Genomic DNA, 23,079 nt, shown 5'->3' with positions numbered 1-23,079 from the left:
GGCATGTACCTTGGTTGTGGGCACATCCCCAGTAGGGGGTGTGCAGGAGGCAGCTGATCGATGTTTCTCTCTCATCGATGTTTCTAATTCTCTATTCCTCTCCCTTCCTCTCTGTAAAAAAATCAATAAAATATATTTCTTTAAAAAAAGAAAGAAACTCAGATTTCTCCTTCTCATCCTTGTGTCTTTTCTAATAGTCTGTCTGTTTTGGTGTCAAGTCTAGGCCTCAAGAAGGAGGCTTGGGTAGCCCAACTTACTATCAGTGGCATGACATACATAATGATAATAGTGAATGGTGTAAGTGAACACCAGTTTGATCTCACCTTCCTTCCTTTTTCATGGTTGAGAGGTAGTGAATAAGTTAAAACATGGTGTATTATCTCTCAATATTTAGTATTACCCTGTGCCCCATACCAGGCCTCCTCAATGTCTCTCATCTGAATTATTGAGGTAGGTGAATTGATTACACTGATGATTCCAACCCAGGTTTTGGAAATGGTTGATGGCATAATTTTTGCATATTTGCAAGGCAAATTAAGGTGGGGCACAGTTGCTCCTCCATTTGTTCCCAAGGCTGTAGTATGTGGTAGAGTAAGCTACTGCCTTGAATTCACCTGATCTAGAGAAATAAATATATCCCTGTCCAGAATTGTTTGCTAAGGAAATCTCCCATTATCTCTTTGGACTTAGAATTAGAGCTTTTTCTTTGGTAATGGTCAATACCAGTCTACCAGGCAAAGACATTATGGTGAGAATGTTAGGCTCAGCTTTTAAAATGGCAAAGGGACAGGCTTTTGTGGTATTTGGTGAGTGGGTGTATGTATGAGAGTGTGTCTGTGTGTGTGTGCTTTACACATTTGAAAATCTACTTCAAGATCAGAGAATCCTGGGCATTGCATGACAGCCAGAGGAAGAAGAGCCCTCAGAGGGGTGCCTTAGTAGGAGCTATTGGAGAAAGGAAGAGTGATGCCTGTGAAACAAAGGAAGGAGAGTGTGCTTTGGGCAGGTAATGCCAAGACTGTTTGATGCTGCAGGGCAGGTCAACAAAGTAAGGTCTGCACAGTTAATATTGGACTTGTCCCAAGGTTGGTAGCACAGAGTTAGTGTTGTTGTTTTCCCTTTGTCCAAAAAGCTTCAACATGATGGTGGCAGCAGAAATAATTTCTGGAGGCTTGTGTAGCCCGCCTCCATCCAAGGAACAGCAGCCTCGTGATCAGCACACCCTCTGTCTGAGGAACAGCAGCTGTGTGTGAAGCCTCCCCCCACCAGCAAGAGGAGCCACCACAACTGTGAACAGCACCCATCAGAGGAGCTGCTACCAACTGAGGAGCAGCTGCTACCACAACCGCCCGAGGAGCAACCGCAGCCCGAGGAGCCACTGCCACCCAAGGAGCAGCCACTGAATGACTCAACATCTAGATATGGCGGTACGATCAAACATGGGTAGACAAAGAAACCCCCAAAGGAAAGAAGAGGACTCACCAGAAAAGCAGCTAAGTGATACAGAGGCAGGCAACATGACAGAAAAAGAATTCAGATTAAGGGTCCTAGAGTGCATAAACCGGATGGAGGAAAAAATCAACAACTTATGCAAGAAGCAAGAAGAAACAGATGAAAAAATCAATAAATTATGTAAGAACCAAGAAGAAATGAAGAGTGATATAGCTGCAATAAAAAACACTATTGAAAGTTTCAACAGTAGACTAGGAGAAGTGGAGGACCGAATTAGCGAATTAGAAGACAGGGAAACAAAACACACCCAAACTGAACAGCAATTGGAGAAAAAAATTAAAAGACAGGAGGAGATCCTAAGGGAGCTATGGGACAACATGAAATGAAACAACATATGAATAATAGGGGTGCCAGAACAACAGAAAGAGGAACAAGGGTTAGAAAACCTATTTGAAGAAATAATATCAGAAAACTTCCCAGAGGTGGGGAAGAAAAAAATCACACAAGCACAGAGAGTCCCAAACAAGGTGAACCTGAAAAGACCCACAACAAGACACATCATAATTACCATGGCAAATGTTCAGGACAAAGAGAGAATCTTAAAGGCTGCAAGAGAGAGATGGAAAGTTACATTCAAGGGATCTCCCATTAGATTATCAAATGATTTCTCAATAGAAACACATCAGGCCAAAAAAAAAAAATGGATGGAAATTCACAAAGTGGTGCAAAGCAAAGGACTGAATCCAAGAATACTCTATCTAGCAAGGCTATCATTCAAAATTGAAGGGGAAATAAGAAGCTTCACAGACAAAAAAAAGGCTAAGGCAGTTTATCACCACCAAGCCAGCAATGCAAGAAATGCTAAAGGGACTGGCATAAAAAGAAGAAATAAAAATCTCAGAAGTAAAACTGTCCTTATTTGCAGATGACATGATATTATACATAAAAAACCCTAAAGACTCCATAAAAAAAACTATTAGACTTAATAAATGAATTTGGCAATGTAGCAGGATTCAAAATTAATGCCAAGAAATCTATGGCATTTCAGTACACCAATAGTGAACTTACAGAAAGAGAGACTAAAAAAACAATCCCATTTACCATCGCACCAAAAAAATTAAGCTACCTAGGAGTAAACTTAAGTAAGGAGGTAAAAGACCTCTACTCAGAAAACTACAGGACGTTGAAAAAAGAGATAGAGGAAGACATAAACAGATGGAAGAACATACCATGTTCTTGGATTGGTAGAATCAACATCATTAAAATGTCCATACTACCCAAAGCAATCTCTAAATTCAACGCACTTCCCAGTAAAATACCAACGGCATATTTCACAGGCCTAGAACGAACTCTCCAAAACTTCATCTGGAATAAAAAAAGACCCCAAATAGCTGCAGCGATCCTGAGAAAGAACAAAGTAGGTGGGATCTCAATACCAGATGTCAAGCTGTATTACAAAGCCACTGTTCTCAAAACTGCCTGGTACTGGCACAAGAACAGACATATAGATCAATGGAATAGAATAGAGAGCCCAGAAATCGACCCGAACCAATATGCTCAATTAATATTTGACAAAGGAGGCAAAAACATACAATGGAGTCAAGACAGTCTCTTCAATAAATGGTGTTGGGAAAATTGGATGAATGCATGCAAGAAAATGAAACTAGACCACCAACTTACACCATACACAAAAATAAACTCAAAATGGATTAAGGAATTGAATGTACACGGGAAACCATAAAAATACTAGAGGAATCCAAAGGCAACAAAATCTCAGACTTTTGCCGAAGCAATTTCTTCACTGATACAGCTCCTAGGGCATTGGAAACTAAAGAGAAAATAAATAAATGGGACTACATCAAAATAAAAAGCTTCTGCACAGCAAAAGAATCCATCAACAAAACAACAAGAAGGACCACTGTGTGGGAAAACATATTTGCCAATGTTATATCTGATAAGGGCCTTATCTCCAAAATTTTTAGGGAACTCATACAGCTTAACAAAAGGAAGATAATCCAATCAAAAAATGGGTAAAGGACCTAAATAGACACCTTTCAAAAGAGGACATTCAGAAAGCCAAGAGACATATGAAAACTTGCTCAAAGTTACTAATCATCCGAGAGATTCAAATCAAAACAACGAGGTACCATCTCACATCTGTCAGAATGGCTATCATCAACAAATCAACAAACGACAAGTGCTGGAGAGGATGTGGAGAAAAAGGAACACTCGTGCACTGCTGGTGGGAATGCAGACTGATGCAGCCAGTATGGAAGACAGTATGGAGTTTCCTCAAAAAGTTAAAAATGGAACTCCCATTTGACCCTGTGATCTCACTTCTAGGAATATATCCCAAGAAACCAGAAACACCAATCAGAAAGGATATATACACCCATATGTTCATAGCAGCACAATTCACCATAGCTAAGATTGGAAACAGCCTAAGTGCCCATCAGTAGATGAATGGATTAGAAAACTGTGGTACATCTACACGATGGAATACTATGCTGCTGTAAAAAAGAAGGAAGTCTTACCATTTGCAACAGCATGGATGGAACTGGAAAGCATTATGCTAAGTGAAATAAGCCAGTCAATGAAGGAAAAACACCACATGATCTCATTCATTCATGGATAATAAAGAATATTATAAACTTATGAACAAAAATACAGAGGCATAGCTGCCTCGAACAGACTGTCAAACTACAGTGGGAAAGCCAGGGAGGGTTGAGGGGCGGGAGGTGGGGTGGTAAGAGATCAACTGAAGGACTTGTATGCATGCATATAAGCAGAACCAGTGGACATAAGACACTGGGGATTAGGGGAGGCCAGGGGATTGTTAAGGGCAGGAAAAAAGGGAGACCTATGTAATACTCTTTGTAATACTTTAAGCAATAAAACAATTTAAAAAAAAGAAATCATTTCTGGAAATTAGGAGCAAACAATAACTGAAAAAGTAGAGACAGCAGTGAGAAAGAAGCTTGACTATCAAGGGGAAGAAGGAAGTTGGATGACATGAGCAAGGAAGTGGGTTTTACTTTTATTCATTTTTATAATGGGGAAAAAGTTTTTTTAGTAGGCCAAGAGAAAAGAAGGTGATGGACAGGGAGAAGAATGGATGGAGAAAATCTAAAATGAGTTGAGAAGGGATGGGAATAGAGCATGGGTGGCAAAAGAGAGAAGGCCTAGAGACCTCAGGGAAGCAGGGAAAGGTGCATTTTTATTTGGAAATGAGGCAAGTGTGGGGAAGTTGAAGACATTCAGGACAGTCTGATGAAGAAACTGCTTTTGACTGAGTAGTATACAGTGAATATAAGAATACAACACTTTCAAAAGATTCTGCAATAAAAATTCATATAATTTAAGATTGTGCATTTAATTTTTTTCTGAATTGAGTTATCTCTTTATTTCTAGTACATAATTGATTAAAATAATTTAACGTTTTATAAATTTTGAAAATAATCTGTTAAATATAAACGTAAAATTGTAAAGCAGCTCTTAATGAGCTAGATGGGATGGTGCTGGTGCTGTTTGCAGTGGATGCCTTCAGAAGAGTATCATTACTAGTCGTTTGGCCCCTGTGTGCCGCCCTGGGTTTGCACCTTAGGATTACTGTGTACCATAGTAAGTCCAGAATGGCTTCTGTAAAGGGAAGACATACTTCCCTTCCTGGATGTCTCCTACTCTTAATACTCTATCACAGATCATTTCTCTTCATTTCTGTTTACCAAACATGTAGGGGTGTTCCCACACGAAGCAATTCTCATACACCAGGCAGGGTCCTACAATTTAACTCAATTCTGACACGACTTACCTAGAGATGGTATTAGATCCCACAGGTCAAGGGCTCAGTTCCACAAGACTACCCACCCTCCCCGCCTTCAGAGACAATCACAGTCCAGGTTGTCACCCATGCTTCTGGCCCATCAGCTATAAACCAAAGGTTCCCACGGCCGCCTCCTTGGTTCTGATGAATTTACTAGAGCTGCTCACAGGACTCAGGAAGACAGTAGTTACTAGATCACCAGTTTATTACAAAAAATATTAAAGGAAACAAATAGCCAGATGAAGAGATACATAAAGTGAGGTCCAGCAGGTCCCAAGCACAGGAGTTCCTGCCTCTATGGAGTTTGGGGTGCACCCCCTCCCAGCAAGTGGATATATTCTTTTTCACCAGCCCAGAAGCTCTTCAAACCCCATGGATCAGAGATTTTTGTGGAGGCCTCACTCTGTAGGGTGACTGATTAAATCACTGGCCATTTGTGGTTGATTCCACCTCCAGTACCTTTGGAAGGAAGGGGTGAGACTGAAAGTTCCTACCTATGAATCCTGGTTGGTACCCTGGCAACCAGCCTCCATCCTTAGGGACTTTCCAAAACCATTAACATAAACTCAGATGTGATTGAAAGGGGCTTGTTATTTAATAAGACAACCTTTCACCTTATTGCTCTGAAGATATTGAGAACTAGAGACCAAATATTACAACAAAAGATACTCCCGTTGCTCTCATCACTTAGGAAATGCCAAGGGTTTTGGGAACTGTGAGCCAGGAAACTTGGACAAAGACCAAAATACATATTTCTTATTACACACCACAACATCACAGCTTCCTTCTACAAAGTGGGAGAAAAATGATTGTCACAGTAGGTTAGACCTCAATTGTTCTTACAGAATTTTTAGGAAAGAGAATGATGCCACTGACGGAATGTTTGTGTTCTGCTGGATCCCTCCATTTATTTGTTGAAACCTCATCTCCAAAGGAATGGTACTAGGAGATAGGGCCTTTAGGAAGTGATTAGGTCATGATTAGGCATAATGAGTGGGATCAGTGCTTTTATAAAAGAAGCCCCAGAGAGCTCCCTAGCCCCTTCCAATGTATGAAGTCACAGCAAAAGGATGGCTGTCTGTGAACAAGGGAGCAGGTCCCCACTAGATGCTGAATCTGTGGCACCTTGTTTTTCAACTTTCTAATCTCAAGAATGTAAGAAATAAATTTCTGTTATTTATAAGCCACTCGGTTTGTGGTATTTTGTTGTAGTAGCCTGAACAGACTAAGAGTACATATGAAAAAGTTGAAGATCTAGAAATTGATCTTAAAACTAATTGTGTCTATGTACTCCTTAGGCAATCTCTGTACTATATATCCCCAGTGGTAAGTGTATCTCAAAGTGAAGATTGGTAGTATAGACTAAAGACTGGAAGCATGACATTGGCAAAGCTGGGTCAAGGTCTTTTCCCTCTCTTCAGTATGCTTGTTTTTACTGCTTTGTAACACATGACTTTGAGTGTCCTCATTCAAGTTGGTGATTCTAGGTTTAGTTGGCTCCGTGACTGATATAGGGTCTGAGTCACCTCATCTGTGAACTGGGGGATTTGAGTTTAGAAAATTCCTAAAGTTGTTTTTGGTTCAAAAACTATGCTTTCATGATTTAATTATTTGTCAGGCCACCATGCAAATAACATACACATTGAGGTTGGTTTATCAAATTTCCTTTTTTAAGTGAAAGGTAAATCTGGTTACTTTTCCCCTTCTGTATCCTAATGCATTGAAAATTATTGTTTGATTTCTTGAATACTTTGGAATAATTTTTGGACTCTGCTCTTAAAAATATTGGTTAAAGAGTTTATCTTTCAAAATACTAAAAGTTAAATGACATTCCTTATACATAGGAATTACTGACAGGTTAGCTATTTTTCATTTGATGTTGGTCGGTATGTCACATATTTGGTTGTTAATACTTTGTTAGAGAACTGATATTTTTATTTAATGACTACCCAGGTTCACAGGCCTATGTCAGTTTGATGTGGTGGTGATTGTCATTTCTTTGAGTTTTAAGGCTACCTTCCCTTTCTCCCTCCTACAGATACAATATAAAACTAAAGATTTTGACCTAAGGAGCAAGGGAGAAAGCAAAAAAAAAATTAGGGTTCTTCCTATATAGAGGAAAAATATTTTGATATTTGGGAGAAAGTGAAATAAATGAAGAAATTTATTGCCAAAGAGAAAGAATGTAAGAATGAGTGATAGATATTTATTGAATAACATAAAGCAGTCTGGAAAGAAACCATTTATTTTTGGAACATTTTTAAATTGGAAATTCCTCATACGTAGGTAGATTTTTCCGTTACCTGAGTAGGCAAAGCATCTTTTTATAAACAGCCCGAGAGATTTCTCCTTGGAAAGACTAAGAGGAAGGATTGTGCTTCTCCCTTACAACTGATATGTCTTTAGCTTTTGGTCAAATTAAGTCATGATTTCTTTGCCAGTTTTGAGTTGATCACAAAAATATATAGAGCCAATTGGTGCCAACCACTGGCCATCAGGATGCATTTTTTTATACTAACCTGTATTAGTTTCTCATTACTTCTATAATATATTACCACAAATTTAGAGGTATAAAAACCACACAAATTTGTCTTACAGTTTGAAGGGCAAAAGTCTGAAATCAGTTTCACTGGGCTAAAATCAACATGTTGCAAGGCTGAGTCCTTCTGCAGGCTTCAGGGGAGACTCTGTTTCATTTTCCTCCAGCTTCTAGAGCAGTGATGGCGAACCTATGACACGCATGTCAGAGGTGACACGCGAACTCATTTTTTTGGTTGATTTTTTTTGTTCAGTAGCATTTAAATATATAAAATAAATATCAAAAATATAAATCTTTGTTTTACTATGGTTGCAAATATCAAAAAATTTCTATATGTGACACGGCACCAGAGTTAAGGGTTTTTCAAAATGCTGATACGTCGAGCTCAAAAGGTTCGCCATCACTGTTCTAGAGGCTGCACGCATTCTTTGGCTTTTGGCCCCACATCACTCCCACCTCTCCTTTCATTATCACACCTTTTCTTACTCTCCTGCCTTAATCCTTCCTTTACAGGACTCTTGTGATGGCATCGGGGCCTCCTGGATAATACAGAATACTAGTAATGTTCCCACCTCAAGATCCTTAGTTTCATCACATCTGCAAAGTCATTTTTAGCATATAAGATAACATATTCACAAATTCTACGGATTAGGACATCTTTGTCCCGATTTCTTTTATTCACTTATGTTAGGTCATATTTTATACTAGAGGCCTGGTGCACGAGATTTGTGCATTAGTGGGGTGTGTCCTTCAGCCCAGCCTGTGTCCTCTCACAGGCCACGTGAGTCAGGCATCTGGCTGAGCGGCTCTCCCTATGGGAGCACACTGACCACCAGGGGGCAGCTCCTGCACTGAGTGTCTCCCCCCGGGTGGTCAGTGTGCATCATAGCGACTGGTCCTTCCACTATTTGGTCGATTTGCATATTAAACTTTTATTATATAGGATTGTTTAAATGAATGGGTAAATGTTAACCACTTTAAATTTTCATGATACAGGTTGGAGGTGCCAAAAAAAGTCAATGCAATAAAAACAAACATTCAGGAGAGAACATTCAATATGATAAAAACAAATATTCAGGAGAGAAAAAATGGCAGCAGAAAAGGAAGACATGACCTGCACCTCATCCCAGGGCCAGACTGGAAATACAACTAAATTGGAGAACATTCACATGGAATTACCAACTGAGGTCCAGCTGAGGAAGAGACTTATTTCAAGGAAAGACAGAAAACACCTGGAGACCAGTAGGAAAGGCGAACTCACGAGGGTAGCACTGGGCTATTGGAGGATCTGTTCCCTCAGAAGATAGAGGCCATGAACTCAGGCTGACTCCACAGCCCAGAGCACCAGAGCCGAGACCTGCAGCTCATGTAACATCCAGCCGAGAAAGGCGGCTGGGCTGTTGACTGCAGTGGAGCCTGGAGCTGGTAGACTGGAGCTGGTCAGAGAGAAAGCCGCAGTTCCATTTTGTATTTGTTTTGTTTTGTTTTTACCCAGAGCACAGGAATTTTTATTTGCAGCTACACACCTGAGGCTTTGGTGCAGGGAGGGAGACACGGACTCTAGGAGCCTAAGGGGAGGCTAGGGTGGAAAGCATTCTGGGGAAACTTGGAAAAACACGAGGCAGGAGCATTTAGTCATAGGTCCCCCAAACCAAAATGGCCTTTTTTTCTGAGAGGAGCTAAGCCCTCCCAGTAGCTGTAGGGCAGGAAAAGAAGAAAAACCCTGCCCTAGGTCAGTGGTTGGCAAACCGTGGCTCACGAGCCACATGCGGCTCTTTGGCCCCTTGAGTGTGGCTCTTCCACAAAATACCACGTGCTGGTGCACACATACAGTGCGATTGAAACTTCGTGGCACATGCACAGAAGTCAGTTTTCAGCCTGGGCGAGCCTATTTTGAAGAAGTGGCGTTAGAAGAAGTGGGCGGGGGGGGGGGTGGTGGTGTCGGTCGGGCGATGGGAGACGCGGTGCAGGCGGGCCGCGGGATATGCAGCGTGGGGGAGGTGCATTGTTTTGAGGTACGTTCGCTGAGGTCGACCCCTTCCAACTCTCCCATCCACACTCATATATCTGAAACAAGTATACAAGACGAGTGTGGAAGGGAGAGTTGGAAGGGGTCGACCTCAGTGAACGTACCTCAATCAGATTGAGGACGTTTTTATCAAAGGCCAGCTTAGGAGTACCCTAATTAAGTTAATAATAATGTACCTACCTATATTACTAATGTTGTGGCCCCACCCCATAACAAAGAAACAGAATTTCCTGAGGATGAGGCCCAGAAATCAGGGTTTTAAAGAGATTCCCAGGTGATTCTAATGTGCAGCCAAGGTTGAGAACCACTGCTCTAATTCTTCATTCTTGTTTTCTTTATTTCAGCTGTGCATCTACATACTTCCTCCATTTTTGTTGTTTGTTTTGTTTTCTCCTTGTATTTTTTCTTTTTTTCTATCATTCTTGCTCTCTTTTTTCTTTCCTAATTCTCACTTCTCTGGTAGTTGATTTTGTTGGTGCTTGTGTACATTTTTATTTTGTTTCTTTTGGTTAGCATTTTTTTTGTGTTGCATATTGTTCTATTCAGTTAGCACTTCCACAAGAACTAGCACACGTCAATCAGGGGTGAGCCACATACTCAACCATTCTGAGAGGAGACTCCATCCACTAATGGGACAATAACATTCAAGACCCGACTACAACAGGAGAACCCAAATAACTCAAGTAGTGGGCTTTCCTAGAGCACTCAGCTCAGAAGATCTAAGAGACTGCACCACTGGTTCCCTCAAAACACCGAGTACATAAGACCACCCCACTAAATCTGGGAGGCATAGCTGTTTGAACTAATACATAGAAACAAAAACAAAGGGACACAAAAAGTGGGAAGACAAATATCCCCAAATGAAAGAAAAGGGGGAATTGCCAGAAAATGAACTAAATGAAATGGAGGCAATAATTTGTCAGATAAAGAATTCTGAGTAATGGCAATAAGGGTGCATAAACAATTCAGTGAGAACTACAAGCAACTTTATGAGAATGATAAGGGTTTCAATGAGAGCTACACCAAATGAAGAGAGAGCATGAAGAAAAAACCAGTTGGAAATGAGGAATGACATAGCTGAAATAAAAACATCTGGAAGGATTAAATATTAGACTAGAAAAAGCTGGGGACCAAATCAGTGAATTGGAAGACAAGGCGACCCCCCTCCCCCCCCTCAGAGCAGCAAATGGGGGAAAAAAAATTTAAGAAGTAGGAGTAGAGTCTAAGGCAGCCGTGGGCAAACTACAGCCTGCGGGCCCAATCCGGCCCGTTTGAAATGAATAAAACTGAAAAAAAAAAAAAAGATCGTACCCTTTTATGTAATGATGTTTACTTTGAATTTATATTAGTTCACACAAACACTCCATCCATGCTTTTGTTCCGGCCCTCCGGTCCAGTTTAAGAACCCATTGTGGCCCTCGAGTCAAAAAGTTTGCCCACCCCTGGTCTAAGGGGTTGTAGGACAACATGAAACCTAACAACATTTGCATTATAGGAGTACCAGAAGGAGCAGAATCTGAGAAATGAATAGAGAACCTGGCAGAAAATTTCCCTAACCTGGTGGAGGAAAAAGTCACTCAGGTTCAGGAAACAGAGTCCCAATCAAGAATCAACTCAAAAGACTCACACCTAGGCACATATTAATTAAAATAGCAAACATAAAGACAAAGAAAAAATCTTAAAGGCTGCAAGGGAGAGACAGAAAGTTATGTACAAGGAAGCTCCCAATAGATTGTCAGCTGACTTCTCAATAATAGAAACACTGCAGGCCAGAAGGGAATGGCATGAAGTATACAAGATAATGAAAACCAAGGTACTGAACCCAAGACTACTCTGTCCAGCAAGCCCATCATTCAAAATAAAGGGGAAATAAAGAGCTTCATAGACAAAAAAAGGCTAAAAGAACTTATTATCACCAAACCAGCACTGCAAGACATGGTAAAGGGCCTGTTTAAAAAGAATAAATAGAAAGAGAAGAACACAGGCATAAATAATAAGAATGGTAATATATAACTACCTATCAATAATAACCTTAAATGTAACTGGCTTAAGTGCTCCAATCAAAAGACAAAGGGTAGCAGAATAGATAAGAAAACAACCCATATATATGCTATCTACAAGAGACCCCCTGAGAACAAAGAACTCAAAGAACGAAAGTGAAGGGATGGGAAAAATTTTCCAGGTAAATGGAAATTTGGGGTTAGCAATACTCATATTTGACAAAATAGACTTAAAAGTGAAGGCTAGAACAAGAAATAATGAAGGCCACTTCATAATACTAAAGTGATCAATACAACAAGAGGTTATATGTAACTCGTAAACATATACTGCACCCAATACTGGAGCATCAAAATATATAATAAAACTTCTGGAGGATTTTAAGGGAGAAATTGACAGCAATACAATCATGGTAGGGGACTTTTTTTTTTCCCCAGACAAAACATCAACAAACAGCAATCCTAAATGATACACTAGCTCAGATGGAATTAACATTTTCAGAACATTTTACCCAAAGCTACAAAATATACATTCTTCTCAAATGCACACAGGACATTTTCAATGATAGACCACATATTAGGACAAAAACTAAGTCTCTACAAGTTCAAGAAGATTGAAATCATATCAAGCATCTTTTCTGATCACAATGGCCTGAAATTAGAAATCAACTACAATAAAAACACTCAAATACATTTAAACACATGGAGGCTAAATAGCATGCTATTAAACAATAAATGGATTACCAAAAAGATAAAAGAAGAAATAAAAAACATCCTGGAAACAAATGAAAATGAACACACAACAACCCAAAATCTATGGGAAACAGTGACAATAGTTCTGGGAGTGTAATTCATAGCACTACAGGCCTACCTCAAAAAACAATAAAAACTTTCAATGTTATCTAACCCTACAACTTAAAGAATTAGAGAACAACAAGAAATGCTCAGAGTATGAAGAAGGAAGGAAATAATAAAGATCAGAGCAGAAATAAATGACATAGAGACTAAAAAAAACTATAAACTGCTGGGGCTGACCAGCAGCCCTTGAACAATGGATGAGTGGATTACTCAGACACAGTTTCTCTGTGAAAGAGAAGGCTAAGGGATGGTCCGGCAGAAGGAGCCAGGCAGCCTTGATTGCCTGCCTCGTTAGGCTTTTATTGGAATTTTTATCTTCAGATATAATCAGTAGGGTGAGTAATCTTGTGAGGACACATGTGTTTACATTGTCCTCTAGGCCAGGGCATCCAGGCATTAAGCATAAGGATTGTAGTAAACACCTGGGGGTCTGCACATGCACAGACTTGTTTGGAAAGGTCAAGTAATAATTAGGGGTGCCACCTTCGACACTCCCCTAAGTCCTCCCCTAAGTTGGAATTCTGATAAACAGGGCAGGCGGCCTTCCACACATTTCCCTTTTCTCAGTATGTCCTCCTTACAACTTTTCAACCATGTGCTCCCCAACAATAAACAATCAATAAAACCAAGAGCTGGTTCTTTGAAAAGTTGTACAAGATGGATGAACTGCTAGCCATACTCACCAAGAAACAAAGAGAGAGGACCCAAATAAATGAAAGAGGTGAAGTATCAATTGAACCCACAGAAATACAAAGGATTGTAAAGAAAATACTATGAACAACTATATTTCAACAAACTGGACAACCTGGACTCAGTGGACATATTCGTAGAAAAATACAGTCTTCCAAAACTCAATCATGAAGAATCAGAAAATCTGAATAGCCGAAAACTACTGATGAAATTGAAGCAGTAGTAAAAAAACAAACAAAACTCCCAGGAAACAAAAGCCCTGATCCTGACAGCTTCACAGGGGAATTTTACAAAACATTCAAAGAAGAACTAACACCTGTCGTCCTCAAACTATTCCAGAAAATTCAAGAGGAAGGAACATTTCCAAACTCTTTTTATGTGATCGATATTATCCTAATTCCAAAACCAGATAAAGACATTACAAAGAAAGAGAATTACAGACTAATTTCCCTGAACATAGATGTGAAATGGACATAGGTCAGCTGTGGGCAAACTACGGCCCGCGGGCCGGATCCGGCCCGTTTGAAATGAATAAAACTAAAAAAAAAAAGACCGTAGCCTTTTATGTAATGATGTTTACTTTGAATTTATATTAGTTCACACAAACACTCCATCCATGCTTTTGTTCCGGCCCTCCGGTCCAGTTTAAGAACCCATTGTGGCCCTCGAGTCAAAAAGTTTGCCCACCCCTGACATAGGTGCTAAAATCCTCAACAAAATATTAGCAAATTGGATCTAGCAATACATTAAAGAGATCATACAACATGACCAAGTGGGATTTATTCCGGGGTTGTAAGGCTGGTATAATATGCACAAATCAATAAATGTGATACATCACTTAAACAGATTGTAAGACAAACATCACATGATCATATCAATTGCTGTAGAAAAAGCATTTGGCAAAATCCAACACCCTTTTTTGATAAAAACTCTCAGCAACCTGGGAATAGAGGGATCATACCTCAACATAATAAAGGCCATATATGACAGATCTACAGTCAACATTGTACTCAGTGGGCAAAAACTAAAGCCATTTCCCCTAACAGGAACAAGACAGGGACGCCCACTTTCACAACTCTTGTTCAACATAGTACTTGAAGTCCTAGTCATAGCGATCAGACAAGAAGAAAAAACAAAAGGCATCCAAATAGTAAAGGAGGAAGTAACACTCATTATTTGCAATGATAGGATATTGTATATGGAAAACCCTCAAGACTTCATCAAAAAACTATTAGATTTAATAAACGAATTCGGCAACATAGCAGGATACAAAATTAATACCCAGAAATCTATGGCATTTTTATACACCAATAATGAACTCTCCAAAAGAGAACTAAAAAAAAAAAAAAAAAAAAAAATCCCACTTACCGTTACACCCAAAAAATTGAGATACTTAGGAATAAACTTAACCAAGGAGGTAAAAGACTTGTACTCAGAAAACTCAAGACATTGAACAAAGAAATAGAAGAAGATATGAAAAAGTGAAAGATTATACTGCATTCATGGATTGGTAGATTTAATATCATTAAAATTGTCATACTACCCAAAGCAATATATAGATTCAGTGCAATCCCTATTAAAATAACAACAGCTTATTTCACAGACCTAGAACAAACACTCCAAATATTTATATGGAACCAAAAAGGATATCAAATAGCTGTAGCAATCTTGAGAAAGAAGAACAAATTTGGAGGAAGCACAATACGAGATATCAAGTTATACTACAAACCCCTGTGTACTGGCACAAGAGCAGGCATATAGATCACTGTAACTGAACAGGGAACCCAGAAATAACCCAAGCTATTATGCTCAATTAATATTTGACAAAGGAGGCAAGAGCATACAATGGAGTTAAGACAGTCTCTTCAATCAATGGTGTTGGGAAAATTGGACAGGTACATGCAAAAATAAAAATGAAACTAGACCACCAGCTTACATCATACACAAGAATAAACGCAAAATGGGTAAAAGACTTAAATGTAAGTCGTGAAACCATAAAAATCTTAGAAGAAACCATAGGCAGCAAAATCTCAAACATCTCAATATGTTTACTGATACACCTCTCAGGGCAAAGGAAACTAAGGAGAAAAAAAAAATGGGACTGCATCAAAATAACAAACTTCTCCACAGCAAAAGAAACCATCAACAAAATGAATAGGGAGCCCACTGCATGGGAGAATATATTAGCCAAGGATGCATCTGTTAAGGGGTTAATTTCCAAAATATATAGGGAACTCATACAACTTAACAGAAGGAAGACAATCTAATTTAAAAAATGGGCAAGTAACCTAAATAGACACTTCTCCCAAGTGGACATTCAGAAGAGACATATGGAAAAATGCTCAAAGTCACTAATTTTTAGAGAAGCAAATTAAAAGGACAAGGAGGTATCACCTCACACCTGTCAGAATAGCTACTATCAACAAAGCAACAAATGACAAGTGCTGGCGAGGATGTGGAGAAAATGGAACCCTCGTGCACTGCTGGTGGGAATGCAGACTGGTGTAGCCACTGTGGAAGACAGTATGGAGTTTCCTCAAAAAATTAAATATGGAAATGCCATTTGACCCAGGGATCCCACTTCTAGGAATAGACCCTAAGAAACCTGAAGCACCAATTAGAAAGGATCTATGCACCCCTTTATTCATAGCACAATTTACAATAGGTAAGATCTGGAAACAGCCCAATTGCCCATCAGCAGATGAGTGGATAAAAAAGCGTTCTTACATTTACACAATGGAATACTGTGCACCTGTAGAAAAGAAAACTCTTACTATTTGCAACAGCATGGATGGACCTGGAGAGTATTATGCTAAGCGAAATAAGCTAGTCAGAGAAAGATAAGTAACACATGATCTCACTCGTGTGGAAAATAGATCCGGAGACATGGTCATGTAAAGGACTGGACAAATCTCAGAGGGAAGGTGCGGGAGGGTGGGTGGGTGGGTGGGAAGTGATCAACCAAAGAACCTTGAATGGCCCCAAAGTTGGTCTTGTTATACCTAATTTCATTTCTCACAGATTTATAACTCCAGGACAATGTGGGATTACTTTAGACCAGGGGTAGGGAAACTTTTTCTGCCAAGAGCCATTTGGATACTTACAACATAATTTAAGGGCCATACAAAATGAGCACCTTAAAAATTAGCTTCCTATATTTGGTCAAACATTTAAGTAACTCACCCCTAATGCCTTGGCAGGGCCAAACCAAATGACTTCCCAGGCCTTATAAGGCCCAAGGGCAGGACATTCCCCTCCCCTGCCCAAAAGAATGAACTTTACATCTCAAGGTTTAAGGGTGTATTGTGGTGTCACAGAAATATGAAGGCCTTTTCTTTAATGACTGTCCTAAAGAAGGAATGATTTCTGGTCCACTTCAGAATTAGAATCAAATAGTTTTAGGCATTGTCTAGAGCAGGGGTGGGCAAACTTTTTGACTCGAGGGCCACAATGGGTTCTTAAACTGGACCGGAGGGCCGGAACAAAAGCATGGATGGAGTGTTTGTGTGAACTAATATAAATTCAAAGTAAACATCATTACATAAAAGGCTACGGTCTTTTTTTTTTTTTTAGTTTTATTCATTTCAAAGGGGCCGGATCCTGCCGGGGAGTAGTTTGCCCACGGCTGGTCTAGAGCAGGGGTGGGGAATGTCCTGTCCTCGGGCCATATAAGGCCTGGGAAACCATTTAGTCTGGCCCTGCCAAGGCATTAGGGGTGAGTTACTTAAATGTTTGACCAAATATAGGAAGCTAATTTTTAAGTTGCTCATTTGTATGGCCCTTGAATGATGTTATAAGTATCCAAATGGCCCTTGGCAGAAAAAAGGTTCCCCACCCCTGCTTTAGGGCATTGTTTCTTAAACTGGTATTCTACAAATACTTTTCCATAGTTTTTTTTTTGGTTTTTTTTTGGCTTTATTGAGATATAAATCACATTCTGTAAATTCCTCCGCTTAAAAATACATTCATGTTGTTTAGCATTCACAGTCGGATAACCATCACTACAACCTAATTTTAGAATATTTTCATCACCCCAAAAAGAAACCCCTTACCCATTAATAGTCACTTGCCATCTCTCTTTCCCAGCCTTAGGCGAGCACCAATCTACTTTCTATTTTAATAGATTTGTCTATTCTGGAAATTTCATATCAGTGGACTAATATGGTCCACTGATATATGGTCCTTTATGGCTGACTATTTCACTTAGCATAATGTTTTTAGGATGTATCCATGTTGTAGAATGTATCCGCACTTCATTCCATTTTATTGCTGACTAACATACTACTGTGTGGATATACCACATTTCATTTATCTATTTATCAATTGATGAACATTTGTATTGTTTACATTTTTTGCCTATTATAAATAATGCTATGAACATTAGTGTATATTTTTTATATATTGTGTGTTTTCAGTTCTCTTGGTGTATACCTAGGAGTGTAATTGCTAGGTGATGTGGTTATGTTTCACCTTTTGAGAACTGACAATGTTTTCCAAAGCAATTGCATCAGCACATTCTTATCAGCATTGTATAACTGTTCTGATTTCTCCACATCCTTGCCAATACTTGTTACTATCTAACTCTTTCTTCTAACTGTGACTTGTGGGTGTGAAGTAGTATCTTATTGTGGTTTTGGTTTCCACGTCTCTGATGATTAATGATGTCTAGCATATTTTCATGTGTTTATTGCCCATTTGTATACCTTTGTTAGAGAAATGCTATTCATATTCTTTGTACATTTTAAATTAGGTTACTTATCTTTTTACTAGAGGCCTGGTGCACAAAATTTATGCACGGTGGGTGCGGTTTTCCTCAGCCCAGTCTGCGCCCTCTCATAATCTGGGACCCCTCGGGGGATGTCTGACTGCTGTTTAGGCCCGATCCCCCTGGACATCCCTCTCGTAATCTGGGATGCTGCGTGCACCAGTGACCATACTTTTCATATAGGTGAAAGGCATCTTGCTTTTGTATGGGCAGCTACATTTTTTTGCCTTGATTATAAAAAGTAGTACATAACATGATCCTTCTGAGGCAGAAGTACCATTTTCCCTATCTTATGGGTGGAAAAACTGAAGCAGAAAGAAGTTAAGTAATTGGCTTTGTCACACAGTTGTAAGTGTTAGAATCAGGGCTGACCACAAAATCTGCAAGCCAGAGTCCATGCATGTCATCGTTGCATCATCTTGTTTTTTCAGTGTTAGAGTAGCCTTGCCAGGTTTTAATTTTTAAATCTAAGAGACTATTCCCAATATATAGGGTAGGGTCCCTAGGCCTGGCCGATGTGTGGGTTGGCTGGCGGGGCGATTGGGGGGCCCCCACTGGCACCTGCCTTGGCTGGTGGCCTGGCACCCCCTGCTGGCTGGCCCCACCTGGGGGCAGGTCCTGCATTGAGCATCTGCCCCATGGTGGTCAGTGTTGATTTGCATATTAGGGTTTTATTACATAGGATTATTAAGCTGTTCTTTATTCTTGGGTACAAGTCCTTTGTCAGACATAGGATCCGCAAATATTTTCTCCCACTCTCTAGGTTGTGTTTTCACTTTTAAAAAGAATATATTTTTATTGATTTGAGAGAAGAAGGGAGAGAGAGAGAGAGAAATAGAAACATCAGTGATGAGAGAGAATAATTGATCAGCTGCCTCGTGCACGTCCCCCACTGGGGATCAAGGCTACAACCCGGGCATGTGCCCTAACTGGGAATCGAACCACGACCTCCCAGTTCATAGGTTTCTAGGTTAACCCTAAACTGGGCTGTTTTTACTTTTTTGATGTGTCCTTTGAAGCACAAAAGTTAGTGATTTTTATGAAGTTCAACTTATTTTTTCTTTTATTGCTTCTGCTTTAGGTGTTATATTTAAGAAATCATCACCAAATCCAAAGTACTGGAAATTTACCCTATATTTTATCCTTATGTTTTTATAATTTTAGCTTTACATTTGGGTCTTTGATCCATTTAGAGTTAGTTTTTTGTATATGGTATGAGGTAAGGTTTTAACTTTGTTCTTTTGTGTGTTCCCAGCACCATTTATTAAAGACTGCTCTTTTTGCCATTGGGTAATCTTGGCTTCCTTGTTGAAAATCAGTTGACTATAGATGGATGGGTTGATTTCAAGGACTCTCAGTCCTTGACCTTTATGTTTGTCCATGTGCCACTACCACACTGCCTTCATTACTACTGTAATATAGTAAGTTTTGAAATCAGGCTGTGTGAATTCTCCATTTTCTTCTAGTTTTTCAAGATTGTTTTATCTACTGCAGATCCCTTGAAATTCCATATTAATTTCAGAATCAGCTTGTTAGAATTTACAAAGAAGTCAGCTGGAACTCTGATAGGAATTGCATTGAATCTGTGGAGTATTGCCATCTTAACAATGTTAAGTCTTCTGGGCCATGAGCATGAGGTATTGGTCTTATTTAATTTCTTTTAAATATGTTTTATAGTTTTCAGAGTATAAACTTTGCACCTATTTTGTTAAATTAATTCCTAAGTTTTGTATATAAATCTTGAATCCTGCAACCTTGCTAACTCATAAGTTCTAATAGTTTTCCTTTTGTGGATTCCTTAAAGTTTTTTCTATATGAGATCATATAATCTACAGGTAGAAATAGTTTTACTTTTTCCTTTTCCATATGGATATCCTTTATACATTTATTTGTTGCCTGTTTTCCCTATGTAGAAACTCTAGTGCAATGTTGAGTAGAAGTGTGAGGTTGAATGTCCTTATCTTGCCCCTGATCTTAGGTCAGATCTTCCAGTCTTTCACCATTAAGCATGATACCAGCTGTGTTTTGTTTTTGTTTCTTGCAGATGTCCTTTATCAAGTTCTTTCTATTCCTAGTTTGTTGAGTGGGGTTTTTTTGTTTGTTTGTTTGTTTGTTTGTTTTTGTCAAGGAAGGGTGTTGGATTTTATCACACAGCTTTCTGTAGCTATTGAGATGATCTTGAGATTTTTGTTGTATTCTATTACTTGATTTTCAGGTATTAAACTAATCTTGCATATTGTGATAAATCTATTTGGTTATGTTATATAATTCATTTCTTAGGTTGCTGGATTTGGTTTACTAGTATTTTGGTGAAGATTTTTATGTCCATATCTATAAAACATAATGGTCTATAATTTTCTTATGATGTCTTTTTCTTGTTTTGCTGTTATATATATAGTAATACTAGTTTTATAAAAATGAATTGGGAAGTATTCCATCCTATTTTTTTAAAGTTTATTAAGAATTAGTATTATTTTTTAAATGTTTGGTAGTTCAGTGTTGAAGTAATCTGGTAATGGCTTTTCTTTGTAGATAGTTTTTTAAATAAATTTTTTAAAAAAATGTTTTTAATTATTTTAGAGAGAGAGGAAGGGAGAGGAAGAGGGAAAGAGAGGAACAATAGTGTAAGAGAAAAACATCAATTGGTTGCCTCCCGCAGGCAACCTGGCTGGGATTAAACCCACAACCTGGGTATGTGCCCTGACTAGGAATCAAACTGGTGACTCTGGTGAATGCTCAACCAACTGGGCCACACTGGCCAGGGTTGTGGATAGCTTTTTATTTAGTTATTTTATATCTTTACTTGTTATAGGCCTATTTAGTTTGTTTCTTCTTGAATCAGTTTGGGTAGTTTTTATCTTTCTAGTAATTAATTCATTTCATCTAAGTTATCTAATTTGCTGGTGTGTTATTAATAGTATTTCTTTTTAATCCTTTTTTATTTCCATAAGGGTCATAGTAACGTCCTATCCGTTCTTTCTGGTTCTAGTAATTTGAGTTTTCTCTCTTTTTCTCTTGGTCTGTTCATCTAAAATTTTGCTGATTTTGTGAATATTTTCAAAGAACCAACTTTTGGATTTGCTGACTTTTTCTATTGTTTTTTATTCTCTATTTCATATAGTTTGTTCTCCAGTTTTATTATTTCTTTGCTTTTGCTTGCTGTAGATTTAGTTTGATCTATTTTTAGTGTCTTAACCTGGAAGATTAGGTCATTGGTATATCTTTTATCTATCTTAGGATATGCATTACAGCTGTAAATTTCCCTATAAGCTCTGTATTAGCTGTATCACATGTTTTGGTATTTTGTGTCTTCATTTTCTTTCATATCCAAGCATTTTAAAATTTATTTTGATTTTTTTTGACTTATTGGTTATTTAGCAGTACATTGTTTAATTTCCATATATTTGTGAATTTCCCTCAATTTTTTTCCACTACTGATTTCTAATTTTATTCCATTGTAGTCACAGAACAGGAATTTCTTATATTATCCATCCATTTAAATATAGACATCCATTTACATATACAGGATTGGGCAGAAGTAGGTTTATAGTTGTGAGTATGCAAAACACAGAGTTTATGTTTTTAATTTTTTTAAATCCTCACCTGAGGGAATTTTTTCATTGATTTTCAGAAAGAGTGGAAGGGAGAGAGGGAGGGGAGAGGAAAGGAGGGAGGGAAGGAGAGAGAGAAAAAGAGAGAGAGAGAGAGAGAGAGAGAGAGAGAGAGATCAATGTGAGAGAGATACATCAATTGGTTATTATTGACTAATTATTATGTTATTTTCCCTGGAAATAACTGTAAGCTGATTTTTGCCCCACTCTTTGTACATATCCATGTATATTTGTTTTTTAAAATGGCCTCACATTTTTTCATTTCTCGGCCAATTGTATGTCCACTTTGGATAAGTATCTATTTAGGTCCTTTGCCCATTTTTTATTGGATTATTTGTCTTCCTGTTGTTAAATTGTATGAATTCCTTATATATTTTGGATATTAACCCCTTATCAGATGTATCATTGGCAAATATGTTCTCCTATACAGTGGGCTCCCTTTTCATTTTGTTGATGGTTTCTTTTGCTGTGCAGAAGCTTTTTATTTTGATGTAGTCCCATTTGTTTATTTTCTCCTTTGTTTCCCTTGGCCTATTGCTCAGAGTCACTAATCAGCAGAGATACAAGTGAAAACAATAATGACATATCATCTCACACCTGTCAGAATGGCTACCATTAACAAATGACAAGTGCTGGTGAGGATGTGGAGAAAAGGGAACCCTAGTACACTGCTGGTGAGAATGCAGACTGGTATAGCCACTATGGACAGCAGTATAGAGTTTCCTCAAAAAATTAAATATGGAACTGCCATTTGACCAAATGATCCCATTTCTAGGAATATATCCTAAGAAATCAGAAACACCAGTCAGAAAGAACATATGCACCCCTTTGTTCAGAGCAGTACAATTTACAATAGCTAAGATCTGAAAATGACCCAAGTGCCCATCAGTAGATGAGTGGATAAAAAAGCTGTGGTACATTTACACTATGGAATACTATCTATAATAATAAAAGTGTAATATGCAAATTGACCAAATGGCCGGGCAGTGGAACGACCGTCTGGATGACCTTCCGGATGAAGCCAGGGCTGTAAGGGCCAAGGTAGCAGTCAGGGCTGCGATGACTGAGGCAGCAGGGGCTGCGAAGTCTTACTCTTGCACGAATTTTGTGCATCAGGCCTCTAGTGCAGCAATATAAAAGAAGGATCTCGTACTCTTTGAGACAGCATGGAGGGACTTGGAGAGTATTATGCTAAGCGAAATAAGCCAGTCAGAGAAAGACAAGTATCATATGATCTCACTTACTAGTACATGTGGAATCTAATTAACAAAATAAAGTGATGATGAACAAAATAAATCCAGGGACATAGAAGCAT

General features: G+C 38.7%; 2 protein-coding genes across 3 annotated transcripts in view; one reads left to right on the top strand and one right to left on the bottom strand.

Moving 5' to 3' along the window:
* The window catches only part of FANCC (FA complementation group C), a 268,319-nt gene that overhangs the window by 40,034 nt on the left and 205,206 nt on the right, over positions 1–23,079 (top strand). The window lies entirely within an intron of this gene.
* Positions 1–23,079, bottom strand: part of LOC118666867 (60S ribosomal protein L32-like) — a 44,837-nt gene that overhangs the window by 6,929 nt on the left and 14,829 nt on the right. The window lies entirely within an intron of this gene.

Source organism: Myotis myotis, unplaced genomic scaffold (assembly GCF_014108235.1).
Source record: "Myotis myotis isolate mMyoMyo1 unplaced genomic scaffold, mMyoMyo1.p scaffold_m19_p_12, whole genome shotgun sequence".
NCBI classification, from domain to species: Eukaryota; Metazoa; Chordata; class Mammalia; order Chiroptera; family Vespertilionidae; genus Myotis; species Myotis myotis.
The sequence above is the reverse complement of the archived record's forward strand: the minus strand, read 5'-3'. Positions and strand labels throughout refer to the sequence as shown.